We start from the raw sequence: 18,782 nt of genomic DNA, 5'->3' as shown, positions 1-18,782 counted from the left end.
GACTACACAGACAAAATCCATACATGTATTTTCCGAGGCTGATAAAGTGACTAGATTTGTTGAACGCATCCAACACATCTGCCATCAAGTTCACAACATCTTGGAGAAGTCAAATGAAAAGTACAAGAAACAACATTATCAACATCAGGTTCCACACATGTTTCAGGTGGGTGACATTGCATTTGTAGAAAGAATGCCTTATCATAGCCTATCGGAAGCTCATACCACTCTGATATGGTCCTTACACAATTAACAAGGCTATGAGAGACAATTCATTTGAGCTCAACATTCCCCCATTCCTTTGCCTGCACCCACGGTTCAATGTGGACCGCCTTCGACCATACTTCCCACCATTACTGGACACATCAGACATTGTAGAACAACTCACACCAACTGAGTTAGACCTAGACTACATGGAACATGCCACAACTGATCAAATCATGGACACACATATCAAGGACACTCACTAATAGAAGATCCAACTATATCTGGTTGTCAAAGCTGACCGACTCTTTGTTGAAAAGTGCAACAAGAAATGCTAAAAATAGAAAATGCTAAAAATAGCACTGCTATAAATAGCCCTACTATAAATAGCAGTTCAACCATTGTGGATCTTAGCAACAATGGGTGAAAAGTGAAAGTGCTAAAAATAGCTTTTCTAAAAATATCATTTCGGGATCCCTTCTTATTTTAGTCAGTCCCTGGACTAAACATAGGAAGTAAAATTCGAATTTGATATTAACAGCTGTTTGTAAATTGATTAATTAATTCATCTTGAGTTAATTAGTTAAGGAATTATGAACATGAAGTCTATGTGAGGACATGCAATAGTTTCTCCTTTGATTGAGGGATTTATCCATCAGTTAAAGAGATAAGAGTGAGTTGTAATTATGAGTTGTAATCAGTTGACTCAGTTAATTGAGTCAAGTCTAGTTAGATTAATTTAATAGTTTGTTAAATTAATGAGAGTTCAGTTAGTTAATGCTTGCATGCATGTAACTACTGTATTTAAGATAACTGAGTATTCACTCATGGATAACTCATGCATGTCAGTTCAGACAGACACCCAGTTGAGATCAGATGGAGGGACAGTGTACTATCAGTTGCAAGAATATTCCATTGTGAATATTCCTTACATGTAGAAGGATTAATATCCCTTAGAGATTGCGTAGTTACTTCTTCAGATTAGTAAGTGTGATGAGGCCAATTCACACATGTGGCTTCACTGGACCCCAAGGAAAACTGCGCAAGGAAATAGGAGGCTTGGAAGGCTTGAGGAGGATATATACTATGTCTATTTAGTCTGTGAGCTGTATTGTTTGATTGCAGAGAAAGTAGGATAGCTTTTGAGCTGATTCCTTTTGTAACTTGAACAAGATTTCCACTTGTATGATAATACAGAGTTGGGGTTTTAGGCAGTTGCTTTCCCCAGTGTTATATCTTCTGTGTTATGGTTGATTACTTCTCATTCTCAGTTATATCTATTCTTGGTTCATGATGCTCATATCTATTTAAGCTTCCACAAAGTTTATGGTAGAAGTAGATCTAGTATTATGCTTTAGGATATTGCATATATCAGTTGATCTACAGGTGAAAATTCTACACTCCTGCACCAAGGAAAGTCGCTCACCAGGGACCAAGTTCAATAGAAGCTTCCCCATCTCATGGAGGCACTCAATGCAATGAGGACAATTGCTTCCTAACATGGGAGGACTGATCCAGGTGGATGTTGGTGGCCACCCGCCTATTCCACTTGGACCCCCACCACTGTATCTTTCAATTTTTCATTTTCCTTAATTGTAGCAAAATTTACTATTTTTGGCAGTTTTTCGAGTCCTGAACTTCTAGACTCGTTATAAAGTTTTTTGGGAAAATCAGGGCAAAAATGGAAAATAGACCATGTTTTACACTCGAAAGTTGTATTCCTTGGATAGATCTTTCTAACAAGGTATTGTTCACATCAAACAAAGATCATATGCCAAAGTTACAACCCTAGGAAGTTGATGTACCAATTTACCCAAACGGGGCCCATAGTTTTGGTGCTTTATCTCCTAGGGTTAGGTTTTTGGATATTTAGGGTTTTCCATTATTTCTCAATAATAAATAGGCCTTCGAGCCTCATTGTAACACAGTTCAGAGGCATGTAGCCGCCACATCTCTTTTGAGAAATAAGATACCATCGCCTGAGCTAGTTTATTTCCATTTTGTTTGTAAGCTTATTTTAGTATTTAATATTAATGAAATGAAGTATTATTTCTACTGCATCTTTGTATTTACGGTTATATCTATAATTTTTTGTGTTCCTATTCAATTTCAGATCAATGATGGATCATCATCCAAGCATGATGATGCAGAGAACTATGCCTTAGATGGAAAGACAAAGAAAGGGAAGGGGAAGTCATGATCCCAATCCAAATTAGATTAGGACATGTCTAATATTAAGTGTTTTCATTGTCATGAGCTGGGACACTATGCCACAAAGTGTCCGCACCAGAAGGATGGTAAGAATCCCCTAGGAGGAGAGGCAGGTGAAGCTCTCCTCATCACTTGCATGGTGACATCGATGATGAGTAGTGTGTCATACATAGATAGTGGAGCCTCATTCCATATGACCAGAAACAAAGATTTCTTCAGTGACTTGGAGGAGAAGGACCTCCGGATGCACATAGAGATGGGAGATGATGGGAGGTATAGCGTGACCCACACCGATAATATTACCTTTCAGAGGGAGTCTGGTACCCCTCTCACATTAAAAGATGTCATGTATGTTCTAGGTTTGAAGAAGAATTTGGTTTCAGTTGCCATGTTGGAGGACTGTGGATATGATGTGATATTTAGCAAGGGAAAGGATTTCCTTCATCACATAGCCTCAATATAGGTGAAACATATCGGGGTTCATGTGAAGAACCTCTACAAATTAGATGTAGAAGACTGTGCTTCTATGAGCACTAAAGCAGAGAAGGTGCAAAGTGGAGACAACAGCAAGTTGTGGCATAGAATATTGGGTCACATGCACCACAGAGCTTTGAAGATCATGTAAAAAATTTATACATGACTTCCCAAGGGTACACTAGAGAAGAGAGACACATGCAAAGGATGTACATTGGGGAAGTACACCAAATATTCCTTTCATGATAAAGAAAGTTGATTGCAAGCGATCGTTGATATAGTTCACTCAGATGTGTGTGGACCATTCTCGACAACATCCAGGGCTAAGCACATGTATTATGTAATATTTGTTGATGATTTTTCTCATATGTGTTGGATTTTATCCATACAGAAGAAAGATCAGAAGTTCGCTAAATTTTGTGAATTTAAAGAACTTGTCGAGAAAGATACTGGGAGGAAAGTTAAAGCTCTCAGAAGTAATAATGATGGAGAATGTGTGCCGAATGAATTAAAGAACTTATGTGCATCATAAGGTATTTGACCGGAGTTAATAACACCTCATAACTCACAACAAAATGGGGTGGTTGAAAGGAATAACAAAAGTATTGTGGGAGCTGCATGGGCAATGTTACATGATCAGGGCGTACTATTGCACTTTTGGGCTGAAGCATGCAACACAATTGTTTATTTGTAGAACAAAAGCTCGCATCGAGTTCTTGGGATGAATAGACCAGAAGAATATTCTTCAGGTAAGAAACCAGATGTGGCACTCTTCAGGATCTTTGATTCATCAGTCTACTGTCATGTTTCCAAGGATGCACGGAAAAAGCTAGAGCCAACAACTGAGTTGGGTATATTTGTGGGGTACATTGATACACCTCACAACTATCGGGTGTACCTTCCATCCAACATTATCACAATGGTTCATAGAGATGTGAAGTTCGATGAAGAGAAGGCCATGAGATGTTACCTTGAGAGGGAACTTCAGTTACATGTAGATGAGGAGCTTTTAGCTCCAAAGTAGGAACCTCAGGATGATGTGGAGCAACCACATGTAGAGGAGAAGAGAGCATAATCACCTACTCCTCTAGAGACTTCTAGATATGGAAGGAAGCACACCAAAGAGGTTGACAGATTGATGCATGATGCTAGAGAGAATGTGGGAGCACCCACATCACAATGAAAACAGAGGAGGTCACCAGATCGGTACACTTGCTACATGGCTCTAATGAGTGAGAGTGTAGAGGTTGAGCCATCCTCATTTGAGGAAGTAGTGCAGAAACCAGTATGGGTTGATTCCATGGTTAAGGAGTATGGCTCCATTATCAGAAACATTGTTTTGGAAGTGGTTGCAAGACTAGAAGATAAGTTAGTGGTGAGTTCCAGATGCCTTTACAAGGTAAAGAAAGAAATAGATGGGAGAGTGGAGAATCACAAGGCTAGATTTGTGGCCAAAGGATTCTCTCAGGTGGAGGGACTTAATTACGAGGAGAACTTTGCTCCAGTAGCAAGGTACTCATCAATCATATATATTCTAGCACTTTCATTATAGATGGGATGGAAGATACATCATATGGATGTGAAGACAACATTCCTCAGTGGTATGATTGAGGAAGAGGTGTATATTGAGCAGCCAGAAGGATTTGAGACCTTCAGTAGAGAGTCACATGTGTGCAAACTCAAGCGAAAATTGTATGGACTAAAACAAGCACCCTGTGCTTGGTACACTAGAATTGACAACTATTCCACTGGGTTGGGCTTCACCAAAAGTGAAGTAGATGTGAACCTTTCCCATATTGTGTTTGAAGGTAACTTGTTGGTTATAGTATTATATGTCGATGATTTGATTCTAACAGGTGATGATGAGCTGATAAAATCTTGCAAAGAGGATCTTGCAAGAGAATTCAAGATGAACGACCTGGGGCTCATGCATTACTTTCTTGGTATGGAAGTATGGAAAGGAGATGAGGAATTGTTTGTCTCTCAGGGAAAGTATTCCAATGAGATATTGAAGAATTTACACATGGAGAGCAGCAAACCCATGGAGACTCCTCTAGCAGGTAATCAGAGGAAGGAAGATACTACTTCAGGGGAAGTAGTGGAGGCACTATTTATAGACAACATGTGGGTTCACTTATGTATTTGGTGAACATATGACTAGAGATGTGTTTTGTAGTTAAGTAGCTTAGTCAAGCCATGGTTAATCCAACCAAACTCTATTGGAAGACAACTAAACATGTGTTGAGATACCTCAAAGGCACCACTCATTTTGGTCTTTGGTACAAACAGACAGAGGTAGTGAAGCTTCAAGGCTTCACAGATGCAGATTGGGCAAGGAGTCCATCTGACAAAAAGGGCACATCAAGGGGAATCTTTAGTATTGGGTCAGTAGCAGTTTCTTAGTATAGTAGGAAGCAGAGATTAGTTTCACCTAGTTCAACAAAAACAAAGTACATGGTTGCTAGTCAAGCAACTTGTGAGGCTTTTTGGATGAGGAAGATCCTTGTTGGGTTATTTGGTTAGCAAATGGTTCCTATAGTGATTTACTGTGACAATCATATTTGTATCAAACTCTCTAAGAATCCAGTTTTTCATGATCTGTCCAAGCATATCGACATCCGGTATCACCATCTACGAGATTGTGTGCATATGAGAATCATGTTATTGGAGTACATTCCTACAAAGGAAAAATATGAATATATTTTGACAAAGGCATTGTCAGGATGCAAATTTGAGTTTCACAAAGGAAGGATCAAGGTAGCAGATAATTGAGAGGAAGTGTTGAAAATGCAACAAGAAAATCCTAATTTAATTTTCCTTGAATTAAATTAGTAATTAAATTGTAATTCCACATCTCATGAAAACTTGTAATAGTTAACTAAGTTAATTTGAATTAGTTGGCTCAATTATTAGTAATTAAATTGTAATTCCACATCTCATGAAAACTTGTAATAGTTAACTAAGTTAATTTGAATTAGTTGGCTCAATTAATTCGATTTGGGAGTCTAACTAGAGTCATGTAGAGTCTCTCCTACTTATTAGGAGCCCTAGTTGAGTTTATTTTGAGTTGTAATTATTTAATTCAGTTTAACCGAGTTAAACTCAGTTAAACTAGTTCCAACTGATGGAGGAATTAATGGGGTGTAACCAACAATGATACATCAGTAAACTGAAGATTCACTCATAATTAACTCATGCATGTCATATCAAAGAAACACCTAGTTGAGATTCGAGTTTAAGGACAATGTACTATCATTTTTATAATCATCGAAATTGTACAGGTGGTGCATGCAATTAAAGGAAGTCTCTCAGGATTACAAAATTCATATTTTTGGAATTTCCCAATTAAATATTGGCTAATTCCCAAGGAAAATGCACAAGGAAATAAGAGCTTGGCAAGTAACAGATCTGTCTAAGTATTTGCTAGAGCTTGTTTGTGAAGTGATGACACAGATTGAGAGAGTGCAAAGGTTGCTCGGGCTTGAGCAAAGCATTGTAATCTTCTCATATTTTATGATTTATGCAATATATAGATAACAAGGGTTTAAAGCTATGTCTTTCCCCATAAAATTATCGTGTTATCTGTGATTGAATTCTTTATCTTTTATGCTTCATGATTTCATCAATCGTTTATTGGTTCCACTGATTTGTAGAGTAGATTCAAGTCAATTGTTTTAGAATGTTACAATCTATAGTTTGAATCTATAAGGAATTTCTACAAATATGCCCAACTCAACTATTGGCTCTAGATTTTTCCTTGCATCCTTGGTAACATGACAATAAACTAATGAACCAAAGATCTTGAAGTATGCCAAATCTGGTTTCTTACCTGAAAATGCTTCTTTTGGTGTACTCATCCAGAAATTTCGGTGAGGACTCCTGTTCTGCACATATACAATTGTGTTGCATGATTCAACCCATAAGTGCAATGGTAGGCCCTAAGCATGTAACATTGCTCATGCAACTCCCGCAAGGATTTGTAAAAAAGTATACATAATGTCACTTTCTACTAATTGAATTATCTCTTAGCAAAATTTGGAGTACTCCACATAGTATTAAAATTTGAATTAATGGATGTTAGATTAAGGCGCTCTATAATATTTAAAATTAGAATTAATGGATGTTAGATTGAGGCGCTCTCTATTCTAAGATTCATAAAAGGGTTATGAATAATGTGCATACAAGGATTATAAAAGAGAATGATACGCATATTTAGTGATAATAATGCAAGGTGATAAACATACATAGGAATTATATATGTTAATTTTCTACCACTTATATGAATTACGATGTGAAGTAATGAAATTAAAGTGTGAAGTTATGAAAGGGTGAGTTAGAATATAGATAGGTTAAATATATTGGAAATAAATATAGAAAATGAAAGTTAAGTATAAAAAATGTATAAAAATATTTTTGTATTATTAATAAATATAATGTTTAAATATTAATATAGAGAATATTAATGGTGTGTTATTGACACAACTATTTTTTTAATATATATTTTGTGATATAAGTCTAGATTAGGATTGCGAAAACATAAGTGCATGTTTTGTTGGTAGTTTGATCAAAATTTTTGGGGTATTTAGAGGGGCCAGTTTGGGGTTGTGATTGTCTATATGTTTAGCTTGATAATTCTAATATTGAGCTAAAACAAGTCCAAATTTCATTTATTTTTTTATTATTGTTTCCCTTTGTTCTTTGTAAAATAATTGAAATTACATCGATTATAAATATTTTGGATTCTTGCATTGGAAAATGTAAGTGTGTAAACATCAGATAGGAATTAAATCTGCAATCCTCCAAACACTTGAGTTAAATTGGAAGATTTATTTATTTATTTATTTATTTTTTGTGGCAAAGAAAGGTTTAATGTTAAAATTCTTGAATTCTGCAACTAGGTAATAGAAAACACAATCTTAGATACCAATATTTGTTTTATCATTAATTTATAGAAATTTCATGATACTTTGGTAATATGCGCTATATTGTAGGTAGTAATTTAGTTATTTAGTTAAATAAGTAAATCATGTCTTATTGTCTAAATTTTATTGATACATCTAAATCATACACTATGATTTCAATTATGGTTTTAGTTAATTGTTATGTCAAAATATGATTGTTGAGTATACTGCTGGGATGAGTGGATTGATCAACATGATTGGTAAGGGTCAAAGTGATAACCTATAAATTCAGAAGTGTCAAGGTACAAAGTTTTGAGCACTTGTAATTGGTAAGAGATAAACTAGGAAAGTATTTCAATGATAATGTTCGTTTAACTTTTGGAAAAAGAAATAGACTATGTAGACTAATGAGAAAACACTGAGCATGAAGCGTAGAAAGAAATACTATTGGAAATTCTATAATGAGATTTTCAGAATGATTACACATGAATTGACAGAAGTGGTAAGAATCAACTAATAAAGAGTGTACTAGAATAAATGTTACTCACAAGTGGATTGATGATCTAGTGATACTTCAGATAAAACAACTTACTAGTGTGTCATTAGTATTGAAAGAAATTATTTCCAAACACATTAGGAACACCAAATCATTCATGGATGATAGTGGTGGTTGTGGTTCCAAGCATTTCAAATTCTAAACTAAAAGATTTAATGAGTGTAAATTAAGGTGGAAGAATCCCTAGTCCAACTTGAAGATGGGTGAATCTACGATAAAAGAGATCAAGTAGTAAGTTGATGAGATAAACAAATATTTTTAGGATAAACAATGACAATTATGTGGGTGATGGATAAATCACTTGGGGAGAAAAAACCATCATGCGAGTGGATTAAAGCATAACATAAGACAATAACGATGACCTCATGTATGTGTGCCATTTGGATAAGGAAAATATGTATAGTGATCATGGAATTTTAACTTGATATGGATGATTTAAATGATTGCACAAACAATAATATCTTAACAATGAATTTCACTAAAAATTCCTTGCGGAAGGAAGAATATCTTATGAGAGATGAATGCTCAAGACGATGAGGCTCATTTGAAATTTAACGATATACTTAGATTAGTATACCTACGATGTAAATGGTCAACTTCATAATAGAAAGAATAATAAATTATTATTGAAAAGTAATTGATATCTTGATGAAAACATGACAAACATATTACTGATAAGTAACATGGATCCTAGATGGATGTTGAATAATCTTAGTTCATAGTTGGTATTCAATGTTTATACAAACAAATGAAATTGTTTTTTCTGATGAATCATGATAAGCATGTTTATAGTGTATTATTCTATATTTTTTAAGTATTGAGATGATTCTTATATTGATGATATTTCATGATATGTTGGTATGAGGATAATGATGCACATGTGGTTCTTATTATTTTAGTTGTTATAATAATGATTTTGTATGCTCATCATGGATATGATATGCGTATGGATTATGCTGTTATGATATGACGTATATTGACATGTGGTTCATTTATTATGTGATGATATGTATTCGATGTTAAATGATGATGTAATAACCTAGGAAGATATTATGATGTGAAGCATGTGGTAACTAGATGTAGATTTTTGACATGCAAAATTTTGTTATAATAATGATTTTATTTTCTCATGATGACATGCAAGACTTGGCATGTGGATTATTTTATATGATACTATGATGCTATAACTAATAAACTAGATGTATGTTGAGATGTGGTGAGTGATAAGAAATCCACAAATGTGCTGAGAGGGACGACTTATTTAATGATCTTGTTGGATCCCATACCTGCGAGGGAGAATATGTAACACCATATGGGTTGAGGACATAATCAACACTACATATTCAAGTGGTTCCTTTGTCTTGTATAGCTCTTGATGGATAGCTTTTGAGGGGCTATGGGACCATCTTGAGGAGGCCAAGTGACTGTTATTGTAGGCCTAGTGCCTGATATGGATTTGGATACCGAAGTCTGGTGGGGGCATAAGGACTTTGATGCCTGGGGCTGTGCACCTTAGTGAGTGTGGAGGGAGTGGGCCAACCTTTCAAGATGCCTGGAGTACTACTGTATGGGGTACTGAGACAGGTGCTTGCCTTGGGGCATATGAGGTTTGAGCCGGGCATGAGCCTTGGGATATGGTACAGACCGATGAGGCTTATGCATCATTATGAAAGTGGAAAAAATGACAAATATTCCTTGGGATTTCTCGGGTGTTGTGGAAACTTTCGATACCTACTGGTTATACTAGTTCAGTAGAGGGTATGGGGAAAACGTGGAGTAATAAATAACTAAATAAAATAAAATGTTAAATGATTCAACTTAACTTCGGGACAAAGTTCCTTAAAGAGGGGGAGTATGTAATGTCCCATAATAATAATAAAATAAATAAAATAATATAATATTAAAATATAAGTAAATAAATAATGAACAATAAAGAAAAGATAATATTGATAAATAAATAATAAACAATGAAAAGATATAATAATAGTAAATAAATAATAAATAATAAAAAAATATAATAATAGTAAATAAATAATAAATAATGAAGAGAATATAATAATAATAAATAAATACAATAGTAAATAATAAACTGGGGTTCTAAATAAATGTATATAAAAGTAAACTATAAAAATAGTAAAAATAAGTAAAGTTAACAAAAAGTAAAAGTAGTAAAATAAGAAAGAGCTAAATTAAGAGAAATATTAAATTAAGTAAAAATTAAAATAAAGAAATAAAAATTGCGTGTTGACACATGGAATGTGTGCATGTGAACCCCTTTCAATTTTTTGGTCTATTTAATGGACGATGAGGAAGATGAGATTCATCATTCCTTCATCCACTCTCTTGGGAGAAAAGTGTTGAGAGGCAAAGGATTCTCTGGCAGTAGTACATTGATTGAGGTCTCAGGGTGGCCAACTATAGAAACATTATGGGTATCTGAGCCTACGGTTGGGTGGAGAGTCGTCCCCAAAAACTTTGCTGCGGTTAGCAGAATTCCAATAACATTCAACTCTAAAATCAAAAGTAAAGAATATTGTCGCTATAAGTAAGTCGTTTTTGCTCATGTTTTTCAAAAGTATATGCTAATTAGTTGAATAATTGTGCGTTTGTTTTTAATTGCATGAATTGATGTAATTAGTGGTATTTTTTTAAATTTTGGGTTGTTACAGAAATCCAATTCGAATTGTGAATCAAGAACTTCACTTGTCACTCCTCTTGAGGGCTTCTTGCCATCCTTCTTGCTCGAACACTTCATGGCATAGTGTACCAACTCATGACAGTGAAAACATTTAATCTTTGATAAATCCTTCTTCTTTCCTCCCAGAGTATTGGAATTTATTTCCTTTCTATTTGTTTGCCTTTCCAGGTAAGACAAAATTCTCCTCATCATCATGCTTGGATGAGGTTCCATCTTTGGTGCTCCGCCTTATCTCTTCTTGCACCAAGTCAGTCCACAAACACTCCCACTTTGGTAGATGATCCCTCCCATTTACCGAAACCTTGTAGTTGTGCTAGCTCTTGGGAAGGCCTAAAAGTGCTAGGCTGACCAAATCATCTTCAAAAACTGTAATACCAATGCTCCCAAGCTCATCCCAACATTGGGTGAACCTGCTCAAGTATTGTTGTATTGTGTTGCCCTTCTCCATCTTGATCTTCAGAATATTTTCCTTTAGTGCCAGCTTCCTGTGGTCACTATTATTCTGAAACAAGTCTATCAAGGCTTGACACATTACATATGGTGTATCCTTCCCATGGAGGTTCAAGACAATATGTTCTCAAACTCCTTCCAATATGATCCTTCTCGTCTTTGCAACACATTTCTTCCACTCCACTAGGTCTTGAGCATCTGTTGTTGGAGGCTTAGGAATATCTTTGTTGATGAATTCCTTTAGCATGTTGTCTTCCAACACTGCCTCCATCCAATCCTTCCAAGCAATATAATTTGAACTACCCTCAAGGGCATATTTGAGTCTCAATCCATAGAACGACATCCTGCTGGCTCTAAAGAATGATCCTATAAATTCGATTTCACTTGCAAAGACAAAGTCGCATTATCCTCTTCTAGTGTTATTTCTTCTTTGATACCATGTAGAAATTCCTTGTAGATTCAAACTGCTTATGTAATTTTCTAAAACAAAAGACTTGAATCTATTCTACTCATCAACATAAACAATTAATTGATCGGGAAATCACAAAGCATACAAGAGAAATAATTCAGTCAACACATTATACAATGATTTCCCGGGGAAAGCCATAGTTAGAAACCCCTGCTATTTGTATATTACATTAGTTAGAAAATATGAGAAGATTATAATGCTTTGCTCAAGCCCGAGAAACTATTGTACTATCTCTATCTATCTCACAACTTCCAAGACAAGCCTAGGCGAATACTTAACCAATTTCTTGCTTACCCAAGTCCCTATTTCCTTGCATTATTTCCTTTGGAATTACCCCTATTAGTTAGGGGAATTCCTTAATTGGAATTGCACAATTCTCATAGGCCTTCCACTGCATGCACGCACCACCTGTAGAATTTGGATGATTATACAACTGATAGTACACTTCCCTTGAACTTCAATATCAACTGGTAACTCTAAGATCTGACATGCATGAGTTATTTATGAGTGAATCATCAGTTAACTCGTTGAACACATGAAGTAGCACTCGACTGTCTAAACTCCTACTACTACCTCCATCAGTTGGAACTAGTTTAACTAACTTTAACTCAGTTAAACTAAATTAATTAATTACAACTCAAAATAAACTCAACCGAAGCTCCTATAATGTAGGAGACACTCTACATGACTCTAGTTATACCCTCAACTCAAATTAACTAAGCCAACTAATTTAAATTAACTTAGTTAACTCATACAAGTTGTCTTGTTATGTGGAATTACAATTTTATTCCTGATTTAATTCAGGGGAAAATTAAATTAGGATTTTTCTTGTTGCATTTTCAACATTTCAAAGCAGTTGAAACAATTTAAGCCTTTGATGAAGCATAAACATCAAGCTTTTGACAAACAAAACAACTACAATCAAGATCATAAGAGGTGGAAGAAGTAATAGTTGAATGTGGAAGCTCAGCAATCGTAGTCACCTTTTCAACATTTTGTAGGGCCTGATTGACTTCTAGTTCAAGGTGTTGTTTGTACTCCTGTGAGTCTTGAATAATTTCATATTTTTCAGTCAACTGCAGTAACAAAGCATCACAACATTCTTTCAAGGCTTGGTATTGATCAAACATTCTATTGTTAAGTGCTTGAACATGGGTATCTTCTTCACAAAGTATTTCCGCTAACATTTTTAATCAAGCAACATATCTAAACCATTGGACATTTTGCTCTTCTAGCTTGGAATTTTCCTTCTTCATGACAATATTTTTTAAATGAGAGAGAGCCTCAACTTCCTCCTTTAAATCATAAAGAAGGTCAACCTTTGTCTGAAATTCATCTGCAAGATTTAAAAAAAAATACCATAGTTGTGCCCAGATTATCAAACTTGTTTCTTAGTCATAGTAATTTGGAATTGATTCTTGAATTTTTTATTCTCTATTCACAAGAGAGCGAGGATGAAATACAAATAAAAAATCTTGTTACAAAATTGATCAACTACCTTATTCTCATTAAATTCTTGTAAACTTTTACCCATACATATATATAAAGATAAGGTGGATAAAACAAAACATTATTCCTTTGTGAAAATATTTTTAATATTAAAAATGTTTCGACTAAATTGAACTTTAGAAAGGTCATAACATATAAACAAATAAAAATATTAATAATATATATTTTTAATTAATTAATAAATATTAAAATAAATAAATAATAAATTATACCTTAATATATAATAAATAAATATTTAAATAAATAAAATAGACAATAATATATAATAAATTAATGCATTGGATAAAAAAAATCTAAACTTAATAATAGATATAGATAATAAATTAAACTTAATAATAGATGTAGATAATAAATTAATGTTATTATATATCATAATAAATAGCAAAGAAAATTAATAATAGACATATATAATAAATTAAACTTAATAATAGATATAGATAATAAATTAATGTTTTTATATATCATAATAAATAGAAAGGAAAATAAATAACGAGGGAGCGTAAATCTAGTAATATAGTAATCTAGTAATATATTCTTATAAACAATATTCTAAAAGTTAGAAATAATAAATTTAATAAAACCAATTTTTTTTAATAAGAATAAAAGATATTTAGGATGGGTAAGAATGAGGGTAATCATTCACTCTGAGAATTATTAAGAATTTAAATTCACTTGGGGATTGAGGGAGGAGACTAATAATGTTGTAGAAGTATACACTCTTTATGAGAGATTAAAACTAGCAATTGCACCATATGTTGCAAAGGAAACACTGTAAGGCATAATTAACTATTATCTTCTTCAACAAAAACATAACTATTATTTTTATCATTGTTTATTGTAACAAAATTATAACAAATCTTTCAAAATATTTTATATAAAATTAATCTGAAAAGGTGTGGACACCATCCATATCTCAACTATGTGAAACTGTTCTTGACTTGTTAGTAATATTTCCCTTTTCTTGTTGCATCATGTCATGAGGAATTCACACCCAATGTTGTAGGGGGGTAGCTGATGTTAAGCCACCTCCACATTCTAGTCCTCAATAAAGTGTAGACAATATGCATCAACTTTGTAGAGAAATACTCCACCTAGGATCACAAGTGGAATCCAAGATACAAAAAGAAAAGCATTAGTAGAAAGGAGTTTTATTTCGAACAAGGAAGTATAGGAAAATGTAAGACCATCACTGGAAATGTGCTTATACAACTGTCAAAATTAGCACAATAGGATTTTTTGTTAAATTTAAAAGTCTCCAGGGCTAGTATTCAAGGTAATGAGGAAAAGCATACTCATACATTATTTTCAACTATTGTTGGACATTTTAGTTTTTATGAATATGCACATGGTATATATAATGGACAAAAGTAATCAAACTCTACCAACCATGATAGATTATTCGATCGAATATTTCTTCCATTTTAGCTTCCTTTTACAAATCAAGTGCTTACAAGTTTGTTTCATATGTCAACAACAAACCAGAATTGTTTGAATAAATAATGGTTTTAAAGTAAATAACTGGTTTAGTTTTCTAATTATGAATAGTATATAATACTTTTCCTTTATGGTTCTAACATTTTTAATGATGATTAATTTTATTTCATTTAAATATTCATTAAACTCAACAATATCATAATGTGGACAGAAAGGAGAGAGGCATGATAGTTCAATACCATGTGGACTTAACACTTTCACTAAAGAGAGATGGGGTAACAAGCCATAGTTTGATGACAATAATTTACATGTCGATGTTAAACTGTATGTAGCTTTCACACTAATGATCAGATGACCTTTTGGTCCACCCCACAGACTGAGTAGTGATAGTTGGGGATGAAATATGATCCCAATGGGAGCCTAAGAGAGCCTGTAAAGAGCAAGGAAAATCACAAAACTGTGTGCCTAGAATACCTTACTTGATATAATACAAAAACATGATTGCAAGATTTCTGCATAGTGAGAATGATCAGCATGCTACACTGTCTTTTGGTACAAATTTGGTAAAATGCTCGACAGAGTGACCTGGAATTTCCTCAAGTATATGTTCTATCTTCCATATTACAAAAAAGAACACACTGTTAGCAATCAAAAATCTACATGGGGCCATCGACTTATGCCAAATTAGCCAGAAAAGGACTAAGATGCAAGCATTTCTTTCTTGCATGCTCAAGAATCAGCTTCTAAATAAGCTCAGGAGTAGCTCCATTTATTTATGCAAGAAAGTTCTAGCACAATTTAATAAAAATAGAAGCATCATGTTCTTACCATGTGGTTTGAAGTTGAACAGAAGGGGCAGAGGGCAGCCATTGGGAAAGTGAGCATTGGGATCTCAAAGCTCATTGAAGAAAAGGTGTATACAAGATTCAAGCTGCGACAGAGTAATTGAATTTCCATGTCTCAATAAAAAAAAATTGGAAAATAAAATCATATGAAAGATGGTGCAAAATAAAAACTTAAATTCATGTTATAAAATCTCATTACTTACAGTAGTGCAACGAAGGTTTGGGGAGTACTGAAGAAGTCTGGAAACTAGATCTACAACTACTAGAGGTGTCTGTTTGTGGAAAATCTGAGAAGACAAGTCTATCAATTTGTAAACTTACTAAGAAAAGGGAAGTTATCAAATATTTAATGAAAATATTGTAGACAATATGCATGAGATTTGTAGGGAAATACTCCACCTAGGATCACAAGTGGAATCCAAGATGAAAAAAGAGAAGCATTAGTAGAAAGGAGATTTATTTCGAACAAGGAAGTATAGGAAAATGTAAGCATGTGGATCCCTATCACAAGGAACACCCACACAAAGAAAACAATATACATGGAAACAATATACATATAGTGGAAAATAAAGACCATCATTGGAAAGGTGTTTATACAACTGTCAAAATTAGCACAATAGGAATTTTTGCTAAATTTAAAAGTCTCCAAGATAGCAAAGAAAATGGTAGACTTGGAACTGTCCAGCTGAAATGAAGACACTATGTACACTTGTGTTTCTTAAAAATAGTGAAACTAATACCGTTCTGCCTAGAGTCACATGCATGTTTAAAATGCAAGAGATGTTAAAATATCGTGAAAATTTCTTAAAACCAGCCGTGTTGGATAAATTTAGCTATGAGACACAAAAAAACACTTCGGACAAAATACAAAAACTCTAGTACTCCATGTAAAGATACAAAGGGAGATTTGAATACTACCTAATTCAAGAATCATTTAAAGCAACCCCTGCCCTTTAAAATGATGTTACTATTTAGCATCGAAGAATCATAGCCTAGACTACCCTATGTATCTTCTTGTTGCGTGACTCGTTTGTCATATTCTCAAAATTCCCTGCTTCCCAAGCTGATGAAACTATGTTGATTTTCTACCAAAGGCTTCTAGTTGACATGATACTCACCGGAATTCGAATCTTCTCCATTTTCATAAAGTATAAACTTTAAGGAATCAATGTAGCTAGATTGAAGCAAGCTAGTATAATCCACAACCAACATTTTCTTCTCACTCGTTTTTCTATAATTGTAGAGCATTACAATAGCTACTTTTTCACTGTTGTTCTGCTCTTTATCCATGGCACTGGAGACTCCAAACTATAATAATGGGAGAAAATGTATGATATATTTGGTTCACCTTTTACCTGATAAGAAGAGCATCAGCATATACATATATACATACAGAGAAATCACTATTATTTTGCTCTTTATCCATGGCAATGGAGACTCCAAACTATAATAACGGGAGCAAATGTATGATATATTTGGTTCACATTTTACCTGATAAGAAGAGCATCAACATATACATATATGAATACAAAGAAATGACGGAGTACATTAATTATATAGCAAATAGACCCTCTTTCCAATGAAAAATTTGACTAGAATCAAGAAGGAATGTCAGGCACACTCAAAGTTCTCTTATGAAAAAATTTCCATTTTTGGCGGGAACACCAAACAAAGGAAAATGATTTTTTTTATAAAAAATCTAGTAAAACAGACATATTTTGTTAACTTTATCAAAGAATATAACAACATCAATCACCACTAAAAGTCACAAGGCACCTCGCAATTCGAGCACTCATAAGCCTTGACTCCATGATAATAATATATCATCATCATGTGCCTTACAATTCCAATAGTTTGGCTCTTGTGGCCCCTCTAGTAGGTTTGAACTTGGCACCTAATATACCAATTGCCTCTGGTGCAACTCTAGGAACCACTCTTTATTTCGTAGAGCTCTATGTTGGAACTCTGCCTCAAAAAATCTTGCCTATAGTAGATACCGACAGCGATCTCATTTGGGTGAATTGCAATCCTTGCCAGAATTGCAGATTTTTCAATCCAGACAGATCTTCATCTTTATCATACTTACATTGTTATTCCATAGAATGTTATGCCCTTTCTTCCCTAGTATCATGCACTATTAACCCTAAAATGGTCGGAAAATATAATCAGAGTTATATGGATGACTCTTTCTCCATAGGTCCATATATCTATGATCCAATTACATTGAGTTCTACATCTGGGAGGACACTAAAGGTAGAGAATGTGTTGATGGGATGTGGAATGGAGAACCAAGGCCACATAGAGGCCAGATCAGAAGGCGTGTTGGGTTTAGGTCAAGGATCTGAGTGCATAATTTGAATCTAAGGACATTTCAGATCAGATATATAATCATCTATGTCTTATGAATCTAATATTTATGACTACCTTATAGTGCATAGAGCTTACATATACTCATTACTATAAAGCCATTGTATCTTTCTTATTTGGGTAGCTCTCGACAAAGGATCTGTAATCTGTCTAAGGTGATTTACTTGATTTCTTAGCAATGGGGAAATATAATTTGTTTGTATTCATGTTAACTCTACTTCTTATCCTTTTGCAACATGGAGGTGGCTTGAAGTTGGAAATGAAGTTGATCCACCGTCATTCCATACATAGTCCCCTGTACAACCACTTCCCTAGTAGGCACCTCACCATTCAAGCGCTCATAAGCCTTGACTCCATGATAATAAGATCCCATCATCGTGTGCCTTACAATTCCGATAGTTTGGCTCTTGCTGCCCCTCCAGTAGGTTCGAACTTGGCACCTAATATACCAGTAGCCTCTAGTGCAACTCTAGGAACCGCTCTTTATTTCGTAGAGCTCTATGTTGGAACTCCGCCTCAAAAAATCCTGCCTATAGCAGATATCGGCAACGATCTCATTTGGGTGAACTGCAATCCTTGCGAGAATTGTAACTTTTTCAATCCAGACAAATCTTCATCTTTATCATACTTACCTTGTTATTCTAGAGAATGCTATGCCCTTTCT

This window comes from Pinus tabuliformis, chromosome 2_2, assembly GCF_031772625.1.
Source record: "Pinus tabuliformis cultivar Carrire ecotype Pingquan chromosome 2_2, CPIR1, whole genome shotgun sequence".
NCBI classification, from domain to species: domain Eukaryota; kingdom Viridiplantae; phylum Streptophyta; class Pinopsida; order Pinales; family Pinaceae; genus Pinus; species Pinus tabuliformis.
The sequence above is the reverse complement of the archived record's forward strand: the minus strand, read 5'-3'. Positions refer to the sequence as shown.